Source organism: Phasianus colchicus, chromosome 1, assembly GCF_987193195.1.
Source record: "Phasianus colchicus chromosome 1, bPhaCol1.hap1.1, whole genome shotgun sequence".
Taxonomy (NCBI): Eukaryota; Metazoa; Chordata; class Aves; order Galliformes; family Phasianidae; genus Phasianus; species Phasianus colchicus.
In genome coordinates this window covers 132,697,612-132,715,722 of record NC_143436.1, presented here as the reverse complement: position 1 = coordinate 132,715,722, position 18,111 = coordinate 132,697,612, and the positions used below count along the sequence as shown (strand labels likewise).

Below are 18,111 nucleotides of genomic sequence, written 5' to 3'. Positions count from 1 at the left end.
ACAAGCAGTCAGGATGTGTCTGGACTGTTTATCCTGCTTCTAGGGAAGGAAATAGTAAGTCTGCATGTTTGGATGTATTCCAAGTCAGTTTACAAGTGACTGCCTGGGGAACCACTCAGCCATGCTGCCTCATCATTCTGCACTAACCTTTTCCATGCAGACTTAAAATGAACTCCAATTCATATAAAAACAGGCAATGGGTGGGTTTTTTTTTCCAAAGGTGTCAAGGTGAAGTTACGATGTGGGCTCCTACATTACCTATGATCTTAAGCATTTTCCAAAAATCTCATCAAATAAATGGTTCAAATTTTAATGGGGCTTAATCATAATAAATTAATCAGATTTTTTTTCTAATTTATGGGAAGAAAAATGTATCAATTGCATTTGGAAGTATCAGTTTCGTACTTAATTCTGGTCTGATTCAACGGTTGCTGTCATTGATCGTCATGGATGAAAGATTCAAGGAGTTTATTTTAGATAATTTATAGTGCTAAAAGTAGAAACTGAACTAAATCTGAAGTTGTGGAACCTGTCCAAGTACACTTAGGGCTAACGCCACCAACTAGTTTACGTATCTCAGTTCTATTGAAGTGCATACTTTGCAATGCACGCATACACCAGTGTGAGCCTGGAAATTGAAGATGCACCTCAAGAGCATGTGAAACAATATGCACTGTGTCCAGTGGTACTGGAGAGGTGATAGTGCCAAGCTACAACTGTATGGTGTGTGGAGATACATGATGCCATCTGCTGATGGGCTGCCTCACCAAAAAGAAGTATGGAAGCCCATGAAAAAACATGGAAGCCCTTTTGACAAAGAAAGCACTAGGAGAAGAAGTACTGAGAAGACCTTCAAAAACAGTGACAGTGTGCAGTTTACATGTATCTGCAGTTAGTTGTGAGCATTTTCAGGGGCTTAATGCACCAGATCTATGACATATCGATGCCTGGATAAGTGTTCTCTAGAATAGAACCATAGGACAAAAGCTGCACAATTTCTGTTGAGCATTTCAGATTCTGGACTGAATTCAGACAATTTATAAATAATGGGCCAGGGTCAGCGAACATTATGCTACTACATATTTTGATGAAGTTGCACTCATGTAAAGGAGATGTCATTTTCTCCCAGTAAACAATAAAGTAATGATTTGTGTAAAATGCTCTGATGCACGACCGAATACAACCCAGAATTGAACATGTACACTTCCCTCCTTTCAGAGTGAGACTTTTCTCTCAGATTCAGTCAGAGTGAGCCTGCAAGATATCACCTTTTCCTTCTGTAAACTGAGTTAGTTCTCAGGCAAAATCTTAATTTATTGTTCTTTTAGTATTCCACCTACAGTCAGATATTATATAGTTTATGCCACTGGAGCTTCATCCTCTTTGCTGTATTTTTGTTGTTGAGTATATCTGATTTGGTCTGTGCTCTTAAATGCTTCCCATCTTCTACAGAAATCATACTTCTTCCTCCAGATGTATTCTTCCTTACTCGCTTCTGCCCTTATGCACCATTTAGATTACGCTTGTTGCCACAATATCATCAAATCAGATCTATAGATTTCTGCTTATTTTTCTAATGTGAACTTAAGAGTTCACACGGATGTAACAGCGCAGAAACTGAAAAACAACATTTCAAGGTGCTAGAATCAGACTTTTTTTCTGCAAGCTAGCATTTATGTTTACGTGACTATGTTTTAATAAGTATTTCTTCTCCTTACAAAAGTGCTGGGAATAACAAACATTCCTGCAGTTCTGCAGGGCTGGTCTTCAGAAATTTGCTGGTTGCTGTGTGTTGCCTCTTGTCATACTGCTGTGCATCAACTTCATTTACTGTTAGATGCAAGCAGTTTACACCTCACTAGCCTAAATCACTCCAAACATCTAATTAGTAAATTTAACTCCCTGCCTTGGAAAAAAATACAGATCATTGAAACCACCTAACATCTAATGCTTTTATCGATATGAACACATTTTCATGTGCTATCTGTTTCATCTAGGCTCAAATCTACCAGCTCACGAATTCAGCGAGCAGAAACAGAAGGAAGAGGAAAGTTTCCAAAGTTCAGCTAGAAACATTCTGATTATCCTGATTTACACATATGACAAAATGGGAGACCATGGGTCCCTTTCTTGCTGGTACTTTCCACGGACTGATCTTGCTATATGTTTTAGCATTGTGTTACAGAACAAAAGATATTCATAGAAGAGAGAAGCAGTTCATTCATGTCTAACCACATGGTTACTTAAAAATTAAGGAAACGCCACTTAGCCATTTGGAATTTCTTTGAATTACATAGGTTTCAAATCAGTTCCTCAAAAGCATCTAAAAATAACTGTTGGCAGTAATTAAAGTTATTTATTAGCAAGGAATGAGTCACAGTAGATTTCAACCAAACTATCCTGATGCAGTCATTCTATTTCCTTACTTGCTTCTCTCATACGTGGCACACATTATGTTTCTTCCAGGCTGCTCAAATTTCCTTCAGTTGTTTTAACCAAATTCTTTTTAAGAAATTTCCAAAATTTACTTCTAAACATCATTTTCCTATTCTGAATATTTCATCTTCACTGATTTTTTTATTCATTCATTCTTTATAGGCAGAAAAAAACCCTGACACTCTTAACTCAAAATACTTATTACTCAAAATATTCATTAATATTTTGGGGTATAATCACTTCTTCTCACTGATCACTACAACTGCGAAGTTAGAAAAAAATTTTAAGCAGAAAATCCTCAGCAATCTTAGTTCAGCAATATTATTCTCATTCTTAATGTTTTTACACTTGACTGAGTTAATTACAGAGTGCTTCACTGTTTTCTCCTCAGAAGAAAACATGAACAATGCTATCATAATACTGTACAGTCCTGACAGGTTTAAAAATTTACAAATGGGAATGAAGTTGTTAGCAAGGCCTCCAACTATAATGATGAAACCATATTCATTTGAGGCAGCTGTCACTACACAAGAAGAAAGCACTTCACACAGAAACATTGCAAGTGAGTTTTTAACCATTTGTATGGGTACAATTTAGTTTAAGTATTGGAAGAATCCATGCAGTGGAGATGAAGATGATCTGAAATGTTCTGCTGTGATGAAGTCTAATAGTGGTTTTGGAATTGTAGAATTGTTTAGGTGAGAAAAAATCTTCAAGATCACCAAGCCCAACCATCTACCTGATCTACTGACTCCCAATACCAGACCACATCCCTTAATGCCACACTCAAATCTCTTAAATACCTCCAAGGATAGTTACTTTACCACCTCCAATGGCAGCTACATCCAATGCCTGGCCATCTTGTCCATGAAGAAATTCTTTCTGATAGACAGTCTAAACATCCCCTGGTACAACCTGAGGCCATTTCCTCATATCTTTTCATATCACCTAAGAAAAAAGTCATTCACCTGCCTCACTGAAGCCTCCTGTCAAGTGGCTGTAGAGAGCGATGAGATCTCCCCTGAGCCTTCTCTTCTCCAGACTGAAGAGCACCAGCTCCCTCAACCATTCCTCATATGTCTTGTTTTCTAGTAACTTCACCAGCTTTACTGTTCTTTGCACATGCTCCAGTGTCAATATTAATATTAGTGTTAATATTAATAATAGTGTTAATATTAATCTGTCATTTCCCTTCATTGAAAGTAGAGGGGAGAAGAAAAGCAAAAAACCCTAACCCTAATGCACTATCCTAAGAATCTTGACAAGTACTCTGATCTAAAGGAGATGCAGTATTTGCATAGGTACATTTTCACTAGAGAACCTATACTTCTAATGAAAGGATGGAAATATTTCCAAAGCCAGAAAGAAAAAAATATATATTAAACAGCCCCTGGGGAAGACCACTCATTACTGGTCACCAGTTGGATTTAAATCAGAAGCTAGACTTTAATCTCTTTCTAAAGATCATAGAATCACAGAATTGTAGGGGCTGGAAGGGACCTCCAGAGATCATTGAGTCCAACCCCCCTGCAAAGCAGGCTCTCTACAGCAGGCTGCACAGGTAGGCGTCCAGGTGAGTCTTGAATATATCCAAAAAAGGAGACCTCACTACCTCTCTGGGCAGCCCATTCCAGTGCTCCATCACCCTCACTGTTAAGAAAAGATACATATCAAAGGATGAAAGTACCATAGTAAAGAGAAGAACTCTGTTTCCCTGGGAAAAGCCAAGACTCATCTTTTTTTGGGGGGGTAGAGTCAGTGCAATGACCGACGTTCTGCTGGATGCAAGAGAGATTCCTGTAGGTTGTGCACAAGAAAACAAGATTTTACACAGAGCCTTGACAGCGTGCATTTCTTTTGTAAACAAACAAAACTGGACAAAACAACAACAAACTCATTAACTTTCCTTTGTCTGTAATAAAGGTAACAAGATGCTATGTGTTATCAAACTGCAGGAGCTGTGGCAAAATACCGTACACAGCAACATGTGCTGTTACAGCTGTAATGATTAATTAATTAATATTCATAAAATCAACCTAGTTAGTATTTACAAATTTGATTCTGTATGAAATAAACATTAAGTACCAGATGAGTGCAAAAGCTGAAAAGAAACATGCTCAAAGGCAGCTTTAATATTGATATATTTTTATTATGCACAGAAAATATGCTTTAGTAAAAACTCTGTGTTTATCTTTAACTTTTGAGATTTGAGCCAGTGTTAATGTAAAAGTAATTGACACTCTGTGGATGTAGAACAAGGAAAGATAATGTTATTTATACTTACAATATGAAAAAGAGTAAACAAACGAATTCCTAATTGCCTCTGTATTGAACTCAGGGGCTGAATCAGCTCATTCCTAGAGCTGCAATCCCATTTCAGTTTCCAATTCAGGAAAACATCAGTGCCTAACTGACTAGAGTCTGTGGTTAAAATCCCAGCTTTGCTCATTTCTTGTTCATACAAGTGCCAGCGTACGCTAAAAACGTGAATGTTTAAAGATTTTATTACTATTATTTTTAGAAACAAAATGAATCTAGAAAATAGTCTGCTCAGAAACAGCAAACCTCTTCAGCTTAATGCGTTTGCTGGGGGTAGCAGGTGAAAACACCTCTTTCTTTCAGAATCACTGACTGCCATTTCAGACTGCAAAAAATAGAAAGCAGTAAAATGTCAGCTGACACAATGAATATCTGTATAAAGGCAATGATACAACTTGGCTAAAGCCAGGGAGATGTATGAGATAGCTGAGGGCAGTAGAGCTGTCAGACTGCTATGCAGATTTTATTGTATTTCTCATAAAAAAATAGTAACATTGTTTATATTATGCACTATTGATGCAATATTTTTGCATTTTTAATGCTCACCTTCCTATCAGCACTTTCACTTTGCCACTGACAAACATCGGCAGTATAAAAGCTGCAGAATGCAACAGGACACAATGACTTTGTTAACTGGTGTCTGCTTGCCTACTCGTTTAATTAAAGCAGTTCAATGAAAGTATCGAAGTAAACTTGATTAAAAAAAATAACTTTATTTAGATGTAAAAAAATTACATTAATCAAAATGAAGTGTTTGCCAAATTTCTATCTTGTCAGTTTTAATGTAGAAGCAACCCAAGACTACATAGGCAGGCACTCTGATGCTTCTGAGGACATCTGACGTACACGAGTGCACATTATTTGCATCCTCATAAACGTGGGATAAGCACAATTCTTTCACGCATCTGGCCTTTTTGGTAGTTTTGGACTATTATGTGATCTCTGTCTACTAATATAATCTGGCTGGAACTAATTCAAAGAGTGCATTCCTGCCAAATAGTTTTCCTTATGACAAAAAAGCATCACATTTTCCCTTCTGTACTCCCACACATTTTTGCGTCCATCTTTGATAGCCTGTAGGCTGTTGGTCCCTAGAAAACACTCAGAAAGTTTGCAGAAAATGAACTATTTTAGCTCCAGAAAAACGATTTAAGAACATTTTTGTTGTCTTAGAAAATATTCAAATATTCACAACATCCTTGGCTCTCAGTTTGCTGATGCTACTCTTGTTGGAAGTATATGTAATCCCAGGATCTCACAAAAAGCAGATGAGGATAAAAAGAGCCCTCGGAAGTAAAATAGATTTTGTAAAATGGGGCTGCCAATGAACAGCACAGTGAAATCAAAATACATTTCACTGGTATACAATGGTGATCTGACAGCAGATATGAACACTGAAACCACAATAAATTATGCAAATCCTTTCAAACTGATGCCAGTACAAGCTCTCCCTTTGTCTTTCATGAAATAAATGACAACTGATATAAACAGAGCAGAAAAATTAGTAACAGTGATTTTATTTCCTTTATGACTTCTAATGAAGAAAAAAATGCAAATGGAAATAAAAATTCTATCCCAAAGACACTGTTTACTTACAGCCTGTGCAATTCAACATAATTTTAGCTAAGCCTATATTCTTTGCATTGTTGCTTTGATGCTTGTGAGTACACATCATTTGAGAGAATACATTCATAAAAATAAAAGATTCTTTGAAATCTCTGAAGAAATCATGAAAGCCTGTTTGTTCTGAAGTATAAATATTACAAATATGAGAAAGCCTTTTCAAATCTAGTAATATAAGTACTGGTGATAATGAGATAAATTAACATAGACAGTGGCTAAGTATTTTTTTTTCTAGAGCTAACAAAATAAATAGTACTTACTGTACAAAGATTTCTTAGGGTTTTTTCACTGGCTTTTTATAAAATAATTCTAGTCCACAATATAGTATCTTTCAACACGTTACTTATAGCTCATTTAGTGCTCAAGGTTTTGTTTTTTCAGAGCTCTCAAAATCTGGCACTCAAACACCAGCTTGCGACCTTGCAATGCAGTAACCAATCTCCCATCTTTCAAAAAAAAAGAACATTTTCACTCTACTGGAGTCCTGACACAAGATGACTCATGAATTGTACGCTTAGTAACCGTAGGCAACCAGATTTAAAAAAAAACAACAACAAAAAAAACCCAACAAAACAAAGCAGAAGCAAACTCTTCTCTGAATCTTCTAGAAGGTTGTTGACTATATAGTATGAATTAAAATTTTCCCACTCTAAACCACTGTTTCCTTTTCCTTTACTCTTTACACTTACTCTTTTCCTTCCCTTCCCCTTTCAAAGAAGAGAGGGTCCAAAATTTTAGCCATTAGACTGTACAAGCAGTGTAAAGACACTCAAATGGATGGTGGACAACATCTGACTTCCCAGGAATGGGACCCCATGACAGTTTGTCCAAGGCACTCTGCTGGATTGTAGTCCTAGTGTATTGCATTCATAATGGAGTATTCAAGCCCTGGACCCCTCCTGAGTACACATCAGTGATGACTTGTAATGCAGGAAGATTCCAAATGCAGTTACAGCTTCCAAATTCTGAATGTTTGTGAGATAACTGAAAAAATCCTTTATAGCCAAAAATAAAAAAATACTGTTGGATTTTGAAGAGGCTTCCATGGAAATAAATACCACACACTAAAATAAACATCTGAACCATAGCCAGCCTTGCATTTTGTTGCATGGATAATGACTCTAAGTATGTGTTGTACGACTACCACATTTTATTTTTCATGAATGACATGAAAAGGAAAACATCTATTACTTGTTTAGAGAGCAAAAGTCCTTAGTCCCAGACTCATCCTGTTGAATATTAGACACGTATATGAGCGAGACACATAATTGCCCTAGGCCAGTGGGGAAACACAAGATGCTCTATAGGACCATTTAGACCTTAGGCAAGCTGAATCCCCTGGAGGTGCACTTCTCTTTCCATTAACTGTATATTCAACGTAAGACAAATACACTCATAATTCAGGCACTTCATGTGAACCTCCTGATTCAGTTTCTACAGGCAAGTTACTCAACTTGGACTAATTAGGGCTGAAATAAAGTCACCTCTGAGATAAAAACCTCAGAATGTTAAATGTCTATTGCAAATGTATTGCTGCTATTCCAATGTTCACCAAGTAACTGTAAGCAACACTTGACAACCATTTCAGCCCTTCCATATATTCATACAGCTAAAAAGCTGATATTTGTTTATAATGGGTTTAGAAAAAGTGCTGTGTTTACATTCTTGCTGCCTCCAAATGATCTGTAAATAGGATCACCTATGATTTACTTACCACTCAAGAAAGTATCTAAAGAGATTACTAGCCTACTGTACAGACTACATGCCTGTACAACATCTTCACTCAACACATTTGTCTGTAGAAATAAAGTAGGAAATAACATACTTCAGCTAGAACTGTTTCCAACAGTTAAGGCTGCCAGACATACTTGCAGACTGCAGGACAAGCATTTGTGTGATTCTGTCATCTTACACTCAACATTTTCATCCCAAGGTGGTAAATAATTTTTTTGTACTAACAATCTATTAGCTTCAAAATGAGCTTCATTTTGTTAGACCATCTGAAGCTATATTTTTATATTTATTAGAAACTTTCTTTTTTAATTTACAGCAGGGGAAAAAAGAATAAGTGAACAAACAGGTCAGTGATGAAATAATTCACATTATAGAACAAATTAAGATTCACGAGCAGATCATATGCCCAATCCAGGTTTCTTTCTATTTCCAGAGATAAATTAAATCTCTATCTGAGGATTTACTAATTGAAAAGACAAGCAAGTATGTTCATACTAGAGGGATAATTTTGAAAACACACCAACAAAAATCCTTCCTAATAAGCTATTCATTACAATAGGCGTTAATATGTTCAGGTGAATTGATTTCTGACACTAAAATTCATTTTCTTGGAGCTAGCATGTTTCTGCAGTCTGGTGTCTGTGGTCAAACTTGATGGATCTAATCTTACACTTCACCACACCTTGCCATAGAGCTTTTGGCTGTCTGGCTATGTTCCTTTGGTGCCTGTGGGCAATATTCAGTTATTAAGATACAGAAACCTACTACTGTTCTAAATCAAAGGCTGCCAGATAAGGGACTGGACCATCAGATGACCCACTCTCTTCCTGGTACTGTACCTGGAGGCCAGATGGATACAGGCAGGATCTAAAGGGATGCTAGATGTCTGTAATTGAGCACAGGGCTCCAACCTGTCCATCTATTACAAAATTAACACAGACTAGAGGAAAAAAAAAAAAAAGAAGAAGAAGAAGAAATAAAAGAGAGAAGCAAAAGTTGCAGATATATTAGGCTGAAATAACTGACTGAGTCACAAGTAGCAGGCAAAAACAGAGGACACAAATTTTGATGTCAAACAAATTTTATGTGTAACTTCTCCCACTTTCTGTTACATTTTGCCTACTTAGTCATAGAAAAAGACCCTGCTGTTTCTCTATCAAAGTTTCATTTTTTTTTTCTTTAAAAATGAGTCAAAAGAGAAATGAGATGAAAGATACCAGAAATACTTAACTGATTTGACTCCTTTTCATTCTTTCTCTGATGTTCACTTGCAATTTTCCCACCTAGATACCCCCCAAACAAGTTATCAGAATGGGAAATTCAGCTCCCAAAGCTGTAAATTTCAGATAACCACTCTTGACAATACATGCACTGACAGATATCGTTCACTCTCCCAAATAGCTCATTGTCAAAGTCTTCAGAGAGGTCAGGATTTTGCCTTGATTAGGTAGACCTATCAGTTTCTAATATCTCTATGATGTACAGTAAATGACCAGCTATAAATAATATCTTCACGAAGAATGAATCCTGCTGGCACAGAATTTTTCTTTTAGAATTATATGTCTGGCCTCTGTGCTTGTGCAACTGTGGACTTTCTGTTCAAGCATTAGTTTTTTCCAAGTGTGAAGAGTAATCAAAACATAAACATTACCATACTGTCATTATGTCTGGTACTTACATTGTGACTTAAAACTGATCAAAGGTATGAGTTTAAGTATTCAAGTATATGTAGATCTGGAAAATACAGGACCATTCACCTCTTGCATACAGAGGTAATCTTTGAAAAGTCCAAACACAGAGACAAAAAGTACAGCAGGGAAAGATTCAGTCATTCTAGTTAACTGCATACAGAATTAATTAAGCAAATTAATATCAGAAATCTATCTGTCAGATCACTGGTTTTACATAGTCATTAAAACCTGATGTGAGAAATTGGATGGGTAGCAGAATAGCTTTTAAACAGAAGGGCAAAATTATACTCTGTGAAAATTATTGTTCAACTAAGGCATTTTTAAGTATGATTTTTTTTTTCTTACAATAATTATTGAAGAGCCATTGAATGAACTTAGTATAAGGCAATATGATTTAATTCTGGGGCAAAGTATGGCCAATATTCTATAATCTCTATACATCCTCATGAGGAAGTTTAGTGAGGAAAGATAAAAAGAAGCAATCCTATTGGGAGTGACCTTTAGAAAGGAGGAAAAGCCACTACAGCCAGCTGTTCCCGAGTATGTTAGCCTGAGGGCATTTGCTCAGGATAAACATACTGGAAGAACTTCTTGCCTCTGCTATACAAGGCCAGTGTGAGAGCAGCCATCTATAGGTAAAGCTGCAGTACAGACTTTTCATGAGATCCTGGCTTGCAACAGATTGAGCTGTGAGCTAACTTCTTTCTGCTAGCGGCTGCCAGGAGAGGGAGGGAAGGACAGAAGGAAGGCAGGAACTTCAGTAAGATTCAGGACATTGTAGCCAAGGAAATCAGAAACCCCACATAGATTATTCCAGTGCAGGAGCTTAGAAAGTTGTTAGTAATTCAACTAGTGGGGATGCAGACTAATTCAGGTAACAAACTGAAAATAATGCTGTCGGTCTGATACTGCAGTATGAGTACAATTATAGTTGAACAACAGCCACAAATAGTTGCTCCTGCACAACACTACATATGCTTAATGCAACTAAGGGGAGCTTTCACCAGTGCCCTGGAGAGAAGAAATGCTTAAAGCCAATAGCTTCAGCTGAAAACAAGTTATGAATGGGTGTGCACACAGCACATACATCCGAGTACAGAGTAGTTCTTGAGGAATACCCAAAGAGAAGTGCCCCTGACCATCCTGTGTTTCTGACACCTGGTACAAGGCTCCCATGTTGTCTGCAGTGTGCAGAGCATGCTGGCAGAGAAGTGCATAACCCAGAACATTGCTATAAGACATGCTTTGCAGCAGAGCACCTACAGGCAAGAAGGACAGCTAGAAAACCAGAATCTGAATTGTACCTTTGTTTCCAACCTCACAAGGAAAATGAGGACCAGCCTAAATATGAGGAGATGAAGATAGGAGCTAAGACAATTTCACCTCTCTCTGAAAACAGGTTAACACAGGAAGGCTTGCTGCATTGATGCCAAGTGGGTTTTTGAAAAATCTCTAGATAAAACTGAAGGCTTCAGGCAAACCAAAGAGACAAATGCATGGCACTGTTCATCACTGACTGGTACCTAGTCCCAGGGAAAACCTAACCAGCCAACCAAACAAAAGCAAACAAACCTGGAGGCAGGATTTGCTATGTTTTATGCATTAACTGTGATTGCTACAATTTCTTTGAGGTCAGATATTCCAGCAGGGATGTAAGATAGAAGTAATACAGCTAATCAACACATAGATAGAACTGTGCAAAGCCTACAATCACAAACAGTACATTTGTAAGTAAAAATATAAATTTACTTACACAAACGTGATTTATAGACATGACTAAAGAATTTCGTAAATTTCTAAGGGAACATTTTTGTGTTAAGATTAGCCATGCTAAATGTAAAACAGTTCTGCCCTTTCTCCTTACTTCCTCTTTCACAATACACAATATCTCTTAATTCAGAAAAAAATGTGTGAGAAAAAGTATCTCACTTCTGCTGGGGGATATAAAAAGACAGCAGTGGTATTGACTGTTATTTTTATCAATTCAGCAAGAAAACTAAGAAACACCAACGCTTTGGAAATGTCAAGATGATACTTCAGAGCTCCACTTTGCCTTTTTCCACTGTTTATGTATAGGGTTAGCCCAGACTTAATTAACATTCACAGAATGCCAGAATGGCTGAGGCTGGAAGGAACCTTTGGCCCACCTGCTCCAGCCCCAGCTCCAGCAGGGCCACCCAGAGCAGGGTGCCCACAGCCACGTCCAGGTAGCTGCTGAAGGTCTGCAAGGAAAGGATCCACAACCTCTGGGCAGCCTGCCACTGCTCAGTCACCCACACAGCACAGGATTGCTTGCGGTGTTCAGAGGGAGCACTGTGTGCCAGTTTGTGTCCATGGCCTCCTGTCCTGGCACTGGGCACCACTGACAAAAGCCTGGCTCTGACTTCTCTGCATCCTCCCTTCAGGTATTTGTAGACATTTCTAACCTCCTCTTATCCAGGCTTTACAGTCCCAGCTCTCTCAGGTTCTCTTCATAGGATGTTCCAGTCCTCTGATCATTTCAGTGCCCCTGTGCTGGACTCTTTCCACTATGTTCAGATCTCTTGTACTGGGGGACCCAGAACTGGATATGGTTCTGCCAGTGTGGCCACACCAATGCTGAGTAGAAGGGAAGGATCACCTCCCTTTACCTGCTGACAATACTTTGCCTAACGTGGCCTAGGATACCGTTTACTTGCACTGCAGCAAGGGCGCATTGCTGGCTTGTGTTCACCTTTGCATCCACAGCAGCCCGAGCCCAGGTCCATTTCTGCAGAGCTGCTTTCCAGCTGTTGGGACCACAGCATGTCCTGGTGCCTGGGACTGTTCCTCCCGAGCCACAAGACTTTAAATTTGTCCTTGTTGAACTTCCTGAAATTTGTCTCATTACATTTCTTCAGCCTGTGAAGGTCCCTCTGAATGGTAGCACAACCCTCTGGAGCCTTTCCTCCCAGGTTCATGTCATCAGCAAACTTGCTGAGGGTTCATTCTGCCCCGTCATCTAGATTATTTATGAAAATGTTAAACAATACTGGACCCAATATTGACCCCTGGAGTACTGCTAGTAAACTGGCCTACAAGTACGCTTTGCACCACTGACCACTACCCTCTGGGCCCAGCCATTCAGCCAGCATTCAATATCCACTATCCACTCATCCAGACCACACAACAACACTTTATCTAACAGGATATTATGGGATCAGATAGGTTCTTTGCTGTGTATCACCCCCAAATGAGAAGAACAGTGATTTTCAGCAACACATGCTCTTCTGCAGATAGCTGCTTCTTGCTGCTTTTTTTAGTCTCATGGAAATGTTGGAATTAAACTTTCAACCACTTCTTCTTCCCCACCCAAACTTGCACAGAAGAAAGAGCCATTCAAATCTTGCTCTGCCTCTACCTCTGTTCCAGTACCAATATGTATGGGAGTCTGCCCATGCTAGCAGTAAACCAACACCAACAAGTTGCTTCTCCTGAAATTCCAACCTGGATTACTCGAACTATAAACTCGCAATTAGAGAGGATGCTGATGAGCTAATGTCATCTGCTACTTCAAACATTTTAAATCCAATTTAAGTAACAGAAGTAGAAAGCAAGACCTTGAAATACTACCAGTACAGGAAAGAAGGAAAACAATAGGAAAGGTGTTCATTTTTTATCCATTAAGATATCCAACAGGGATGATAGCTGGCTTTAGTTGTAGAAGTCTGAATTAAGATCTCTTGGACAAGTATCCTGACAGTGGTAATCTGAAGGGTATTTTGAAATACCTTTAAGTTGCTCCTATATTTAAAGCTTCTTGTTCTTTTACTAGATTTAATATATTCAAATACTCGTGCATCCATCGGGAAGTAAACGTGAAGTTAATTCTGTCACCAGATAATCAGGACATTCACCTACAAAACAAGCTTTTAGTCCTGCTCCAAGGAATGCTCAAGTGTTACCCACAAAGTACATCATCATCAAGTAGGAGAAACCAGCAGGAACCCACATGAGTAAGCTCACAGACAGGTCTTTGAAAAGGTAAATCAATCACATCCTATTTCAACAGAGAAATATTGCCTGTTTTTTTTCCAATGACACAAAATCATAGTAAATCCCAAGTATGAATCTTGCATAATCCTGAAGCTCATTCTCCCTCGATAATTTAAGATATAAGAGAAAAAAATCACCCTATTTACACAATAAGTAACTGAATTTTACAGCGTGAATGTAGGCTGTTTAATTTGTTTTAAATCACATGCCAAACACTGCCCTTCTCTCTAGCACCGTGAACCCCTAGATGGTCCAGTTAAATAAAGGGAAATGGAAGTCACCTTTTCCTGATTGTTCAAACAACTCTGAAATTGCTTACCATTTCCTATCAACCTGCTATGCATACCTTCACCTTGTCTTCCTGCTTTTTTGGCCAAAAATAGCAGCAAAATGTAATATAAGTTATTTAATAGTGATAGGGAGGTGAGGGAGTTGATGTGACTTGTACTGGGCTTGGAAGCAAGGAACATATTGAACTACAATGAAGAACATCAGAATCTTCGTTGTCATTTATTGCTATGCTTGTCTGTTTCTTCCTCATGTACTCGATTGTGAAGAACTCACCAAAGTGGATCATTTGTAACCATTTTCTCTTTCCTGACAAGACTAATTACTATCTGGAAATTTCAAGGAAAGGGTGTTCTTTTTTTAACACTTTATATAAAAAAGGTTCATATGGGAAATATCCTCATTATAGATGAGTTTTTAACATTTACACGATCTACATTTGTAATCATTTTTTATAATTCATTAAGAAAATGGGGGAAAATTTGATAATACACCACAGGAAAACAAAACAAAGCAAAACAATAATTTTAACAATTTTTGTACCTTGAAAATAATTTAGAGAGATTTAAGAATATAGCTTATAAATAAATGCATTGTAACCATTCAAAGCAACACTGGCCTGGGGAAGGACCTACATCACCTTGACATATTATTATAGGGCATGCAGTAGGACACTGACGTATAAAGAATCAAAGCAACCTGTATAAACGTTCATGTCTTGGCGTGTGGCAAGCAGCATATGGCAATCTTTGGTTGACAGCATCAAACCTGTACATTTAGATACAGAAAGGGCAACATGATTTTATGACAACTACATTACTCAGATACAGCAAATCTAAGTTTCTAAAGCCTTCAGGGCTCTACAGTATGTCAAACATAGTTACATTCTCCTGTTTAGTGGCCCTCAAATGTGTATCCTAATTATGTAAAAACCTACATTTTACATAAAACTCCTCAAGGACTACTGGCAGGAAAGGGGAAACACCTTTTGTATATGCAAAACCACAGAATGGGTACCACTCTTTCAGATCTTTCTAACCCAGGATGAGCTGGAGGAAGAGATGTAGTGATTGAGTTGCCATGAGCAGAAAAAGGAACTTCCACTGATACTTTTCACTCACAAGTTCAAATAGGGTATACATGTAACTTCTTGCATGACCCAGGAATCCAAGATGTTGCTGAAATTGCATCCAGTTCAGCCTAGATATAAATTAGCCACTGTACATTCAGTTATGAAAATGACTAAGCCAGCTGAGTATTATTTATGGCTGTGAAACCTGCTCTCAGCATTCACAGCTGATAAGCATATAGTGCATGGCCTTTTGGCTGTCTATATTTGTACCACTCTGCTTAGAAGGCTTTGCGTTTGCCTAGCATTGGTCAGATCATTACATCAGGCATCAGTGCTTCCCTGTGAAACAGAATGACTGCCTGGAGCAGTTTTAATCAGTTTGTAACTGGAAATGTTCCATACAGGTCAATGGCTATCAGCTGTTGGAGTGTGCATAATGTAATTAGCATGGGCTACAATTGCTATTTTTAACTTAAATGAGGGGCCTTTTTGCTCAAGTCCGGAGATTTATCTGAAAAGATACTGAAATATCTCTTAGATCTAAGCTGTAGTAGTAGCATAGTCCATGGAGGCTTAATTCTACGAACCATGAAATTCGAACTGTTTAAAGAAATCCATTATGCATAAATATTACTGAAGGGGATGCAGGAAAGGTTGTTGGTTTTTCTTCAAGTCAATATCCTGCTGCTCTTCCTCTGCAGAATTTAGGAGTTGCCTTTCTCTTGTTAATCAATATGAAACATTTATTGATTGATACATGTTGGACAGCATGAAAGATGTTGTTACTGCTAGGACATGCCCTGTAAAGCCCTCCACAGACTGTTCCCTACTGTGCTATGCATTATTCATAGGATAGCAATTTTGGATTATGAGCCTTCTGGACTTGGTCATCTTCTTTCAGCAGTCTTGGAAAAGTAGTTCCCAGGTTCTTAGGTGTCTACATCCCTAAAAAACTGTTTTTCCTGAGAATTAAAAGGGCATTGCCCTTCCTACAGCTCCTTCTAAGCCTCCTGCAAGATGCCACCAGCAGCTCCTCCTCAGCTAAAACGCTGGCTGCTTTCTTCTGTTTCTAGGTAGCTTAGTAATTGAATGGTGCTGGCTTTGAGAGGCAGGTCATGCAATTATTCTGAAGCAAACAGGACAACTTCTCCAGGCTACTGATAGCAGCTGATTACATATTTAAAGCCCAACTGCTTCTATTGCAAGGTAAAATTAGCACTGAAGCAGATAATTTTTAAAGCATCAGTTCATAATGTTAAACAGAGCAACTTTGAATTTGCATGCTAACATCCATCCCTACAATCTGGGCATTACTTGTTTTAAATGACAATGGGTGGAGAAAAAAGCCAGGGAGACAAAATAGCAGCAAGCAATAACAGTGAATTGAAAGGGCTTTTAGTGCTACCAGTTAGAAACAGTCTTCTTTTATTATTATTACAGTTAAGGTAGTAGTTGAAAGTATTGCTTTAGATTAGGCTGTACTTGGTAGCTACTGTCCAGAACAGACATGAATAAAATCTTCACCATGTAGAGCTTATGCTCTAAAGCACTGACATGCAAAAGGATTCTGGGAAGAAATACATATTCAGCTGATTCTACTGATACAGTCATATCTTTTTGTATGGAAATAATCGCCAACTGTTCTTCGGCCATCATCTTGTCAGTCCATCAAGCTCATCATTCATCTCCCTTGAAAGCATGAAAACCAGAAGTTGTTTCACTGGCATCCCAGAAAAAGTGACTCATGCACGGACTTACCTTGACAGTCTTACTGGTAACAGAACTACATTAAAAAAGGTGTGGGCATTTTTGTTTAAGTAGCAGAAGGGTAAGGCAGACAAGGATAGCTTCCTTTCTGGAAAGGTAGAAAGCAAACTGATACATAATACAAAAGCAAACCAGCCAGAAAAGATATAGCTGTTTCCAGAGGACGAAAGCTAATGTCATGAAATAGGCATAAGGGACTGTGGAGGGATTCCCAGTGTGAGAGTTTGAATTCAAAGTCAGTGGTAAAAAAAGTTCAGAGCATTTCCACTGAAAAAGAAAAGAAGAAAAAAAAAAAAAGAAGAAGAAGAAGAAAAAGAAAGGGAAAAAAACAGATAATGTGAAGAAAACCAGAAAAGGAAAGGCAATGGCACTGAAGGACACCAAAGTAAGCTTGGATCACACAAGGACACATTTTGGAAACATATTCTGGAGATGTATTACCAGTTACAAGCAGAAAGAGAAGTAAAATGAGCTGTAACCTTAAATGAACACAGAATTTAAATGCAAAGGCAAGCCTGGGGCAATATATTTATCTAAGCATTGTTCAGTGCTGATCAATGCAACCAAAACCTCAGGATCCAAATGACAGCAAGAATACAATAAAAATGTACTCACTATAGTCAGTGCTTGTTCAGACCTAGAAAAGAAAAATCCTGAGAGGGTTTAACTACCACACACACACTAATGGAAATATTTGATTATAATTATTATGGAAAGACAGAAATTCAGCCATAGTACCTTGTCTTAGTAGTAGCCACTGCTGAATACATCTGTCCGGTCAACCACGTTCTGTATAATTGGAACTTAGGGTGTATTTGTTGTTTTATAACTGTTGGTTCTCTGACATAATTATCATTTATTCAGTGTAGGTCTCTGTTGCAGAGAACTCTCAAGTCTGTTTCAGATGATGAGCTGCTGGAATTACAGGCCATTGCTAATTTTTTGTTCACCCCACTTCACTGCAACCTTGATCTACTTCCTTTCCATGATCTCTGCAAGCTCTTTGTCCTATTCCCATCCTGTTCTTGGCAGAGAAGTGGGTGGATATTTTGAAGGCCAAGAATGAAAGGAATTGAAAAAAACATCTTTCCAGTCCTTTTTCCCCCATGCTAAGCTAGGGGGACAGTTTTATGGCTCCTACTATGACTTATCTACATGCAGCTTAGG

General features: G+C 38.2%; 1 protein-coding gene across 2 annotated transcripts in view; it reads right to left on the bottom strand.

Annotated features, from left to right (window-relative positions):
- GABRB3 (gamma-aminobutyric acid type A receptor subunit beta3) overlaps window positions 1-18,111 on the bottom strand; it is a 109,108-nt gene that overhangs the window by 44,236 nt on the left and 46,761 nt on the right. The gene's annotated exons all lie outside the window — the stretch shown is intronic.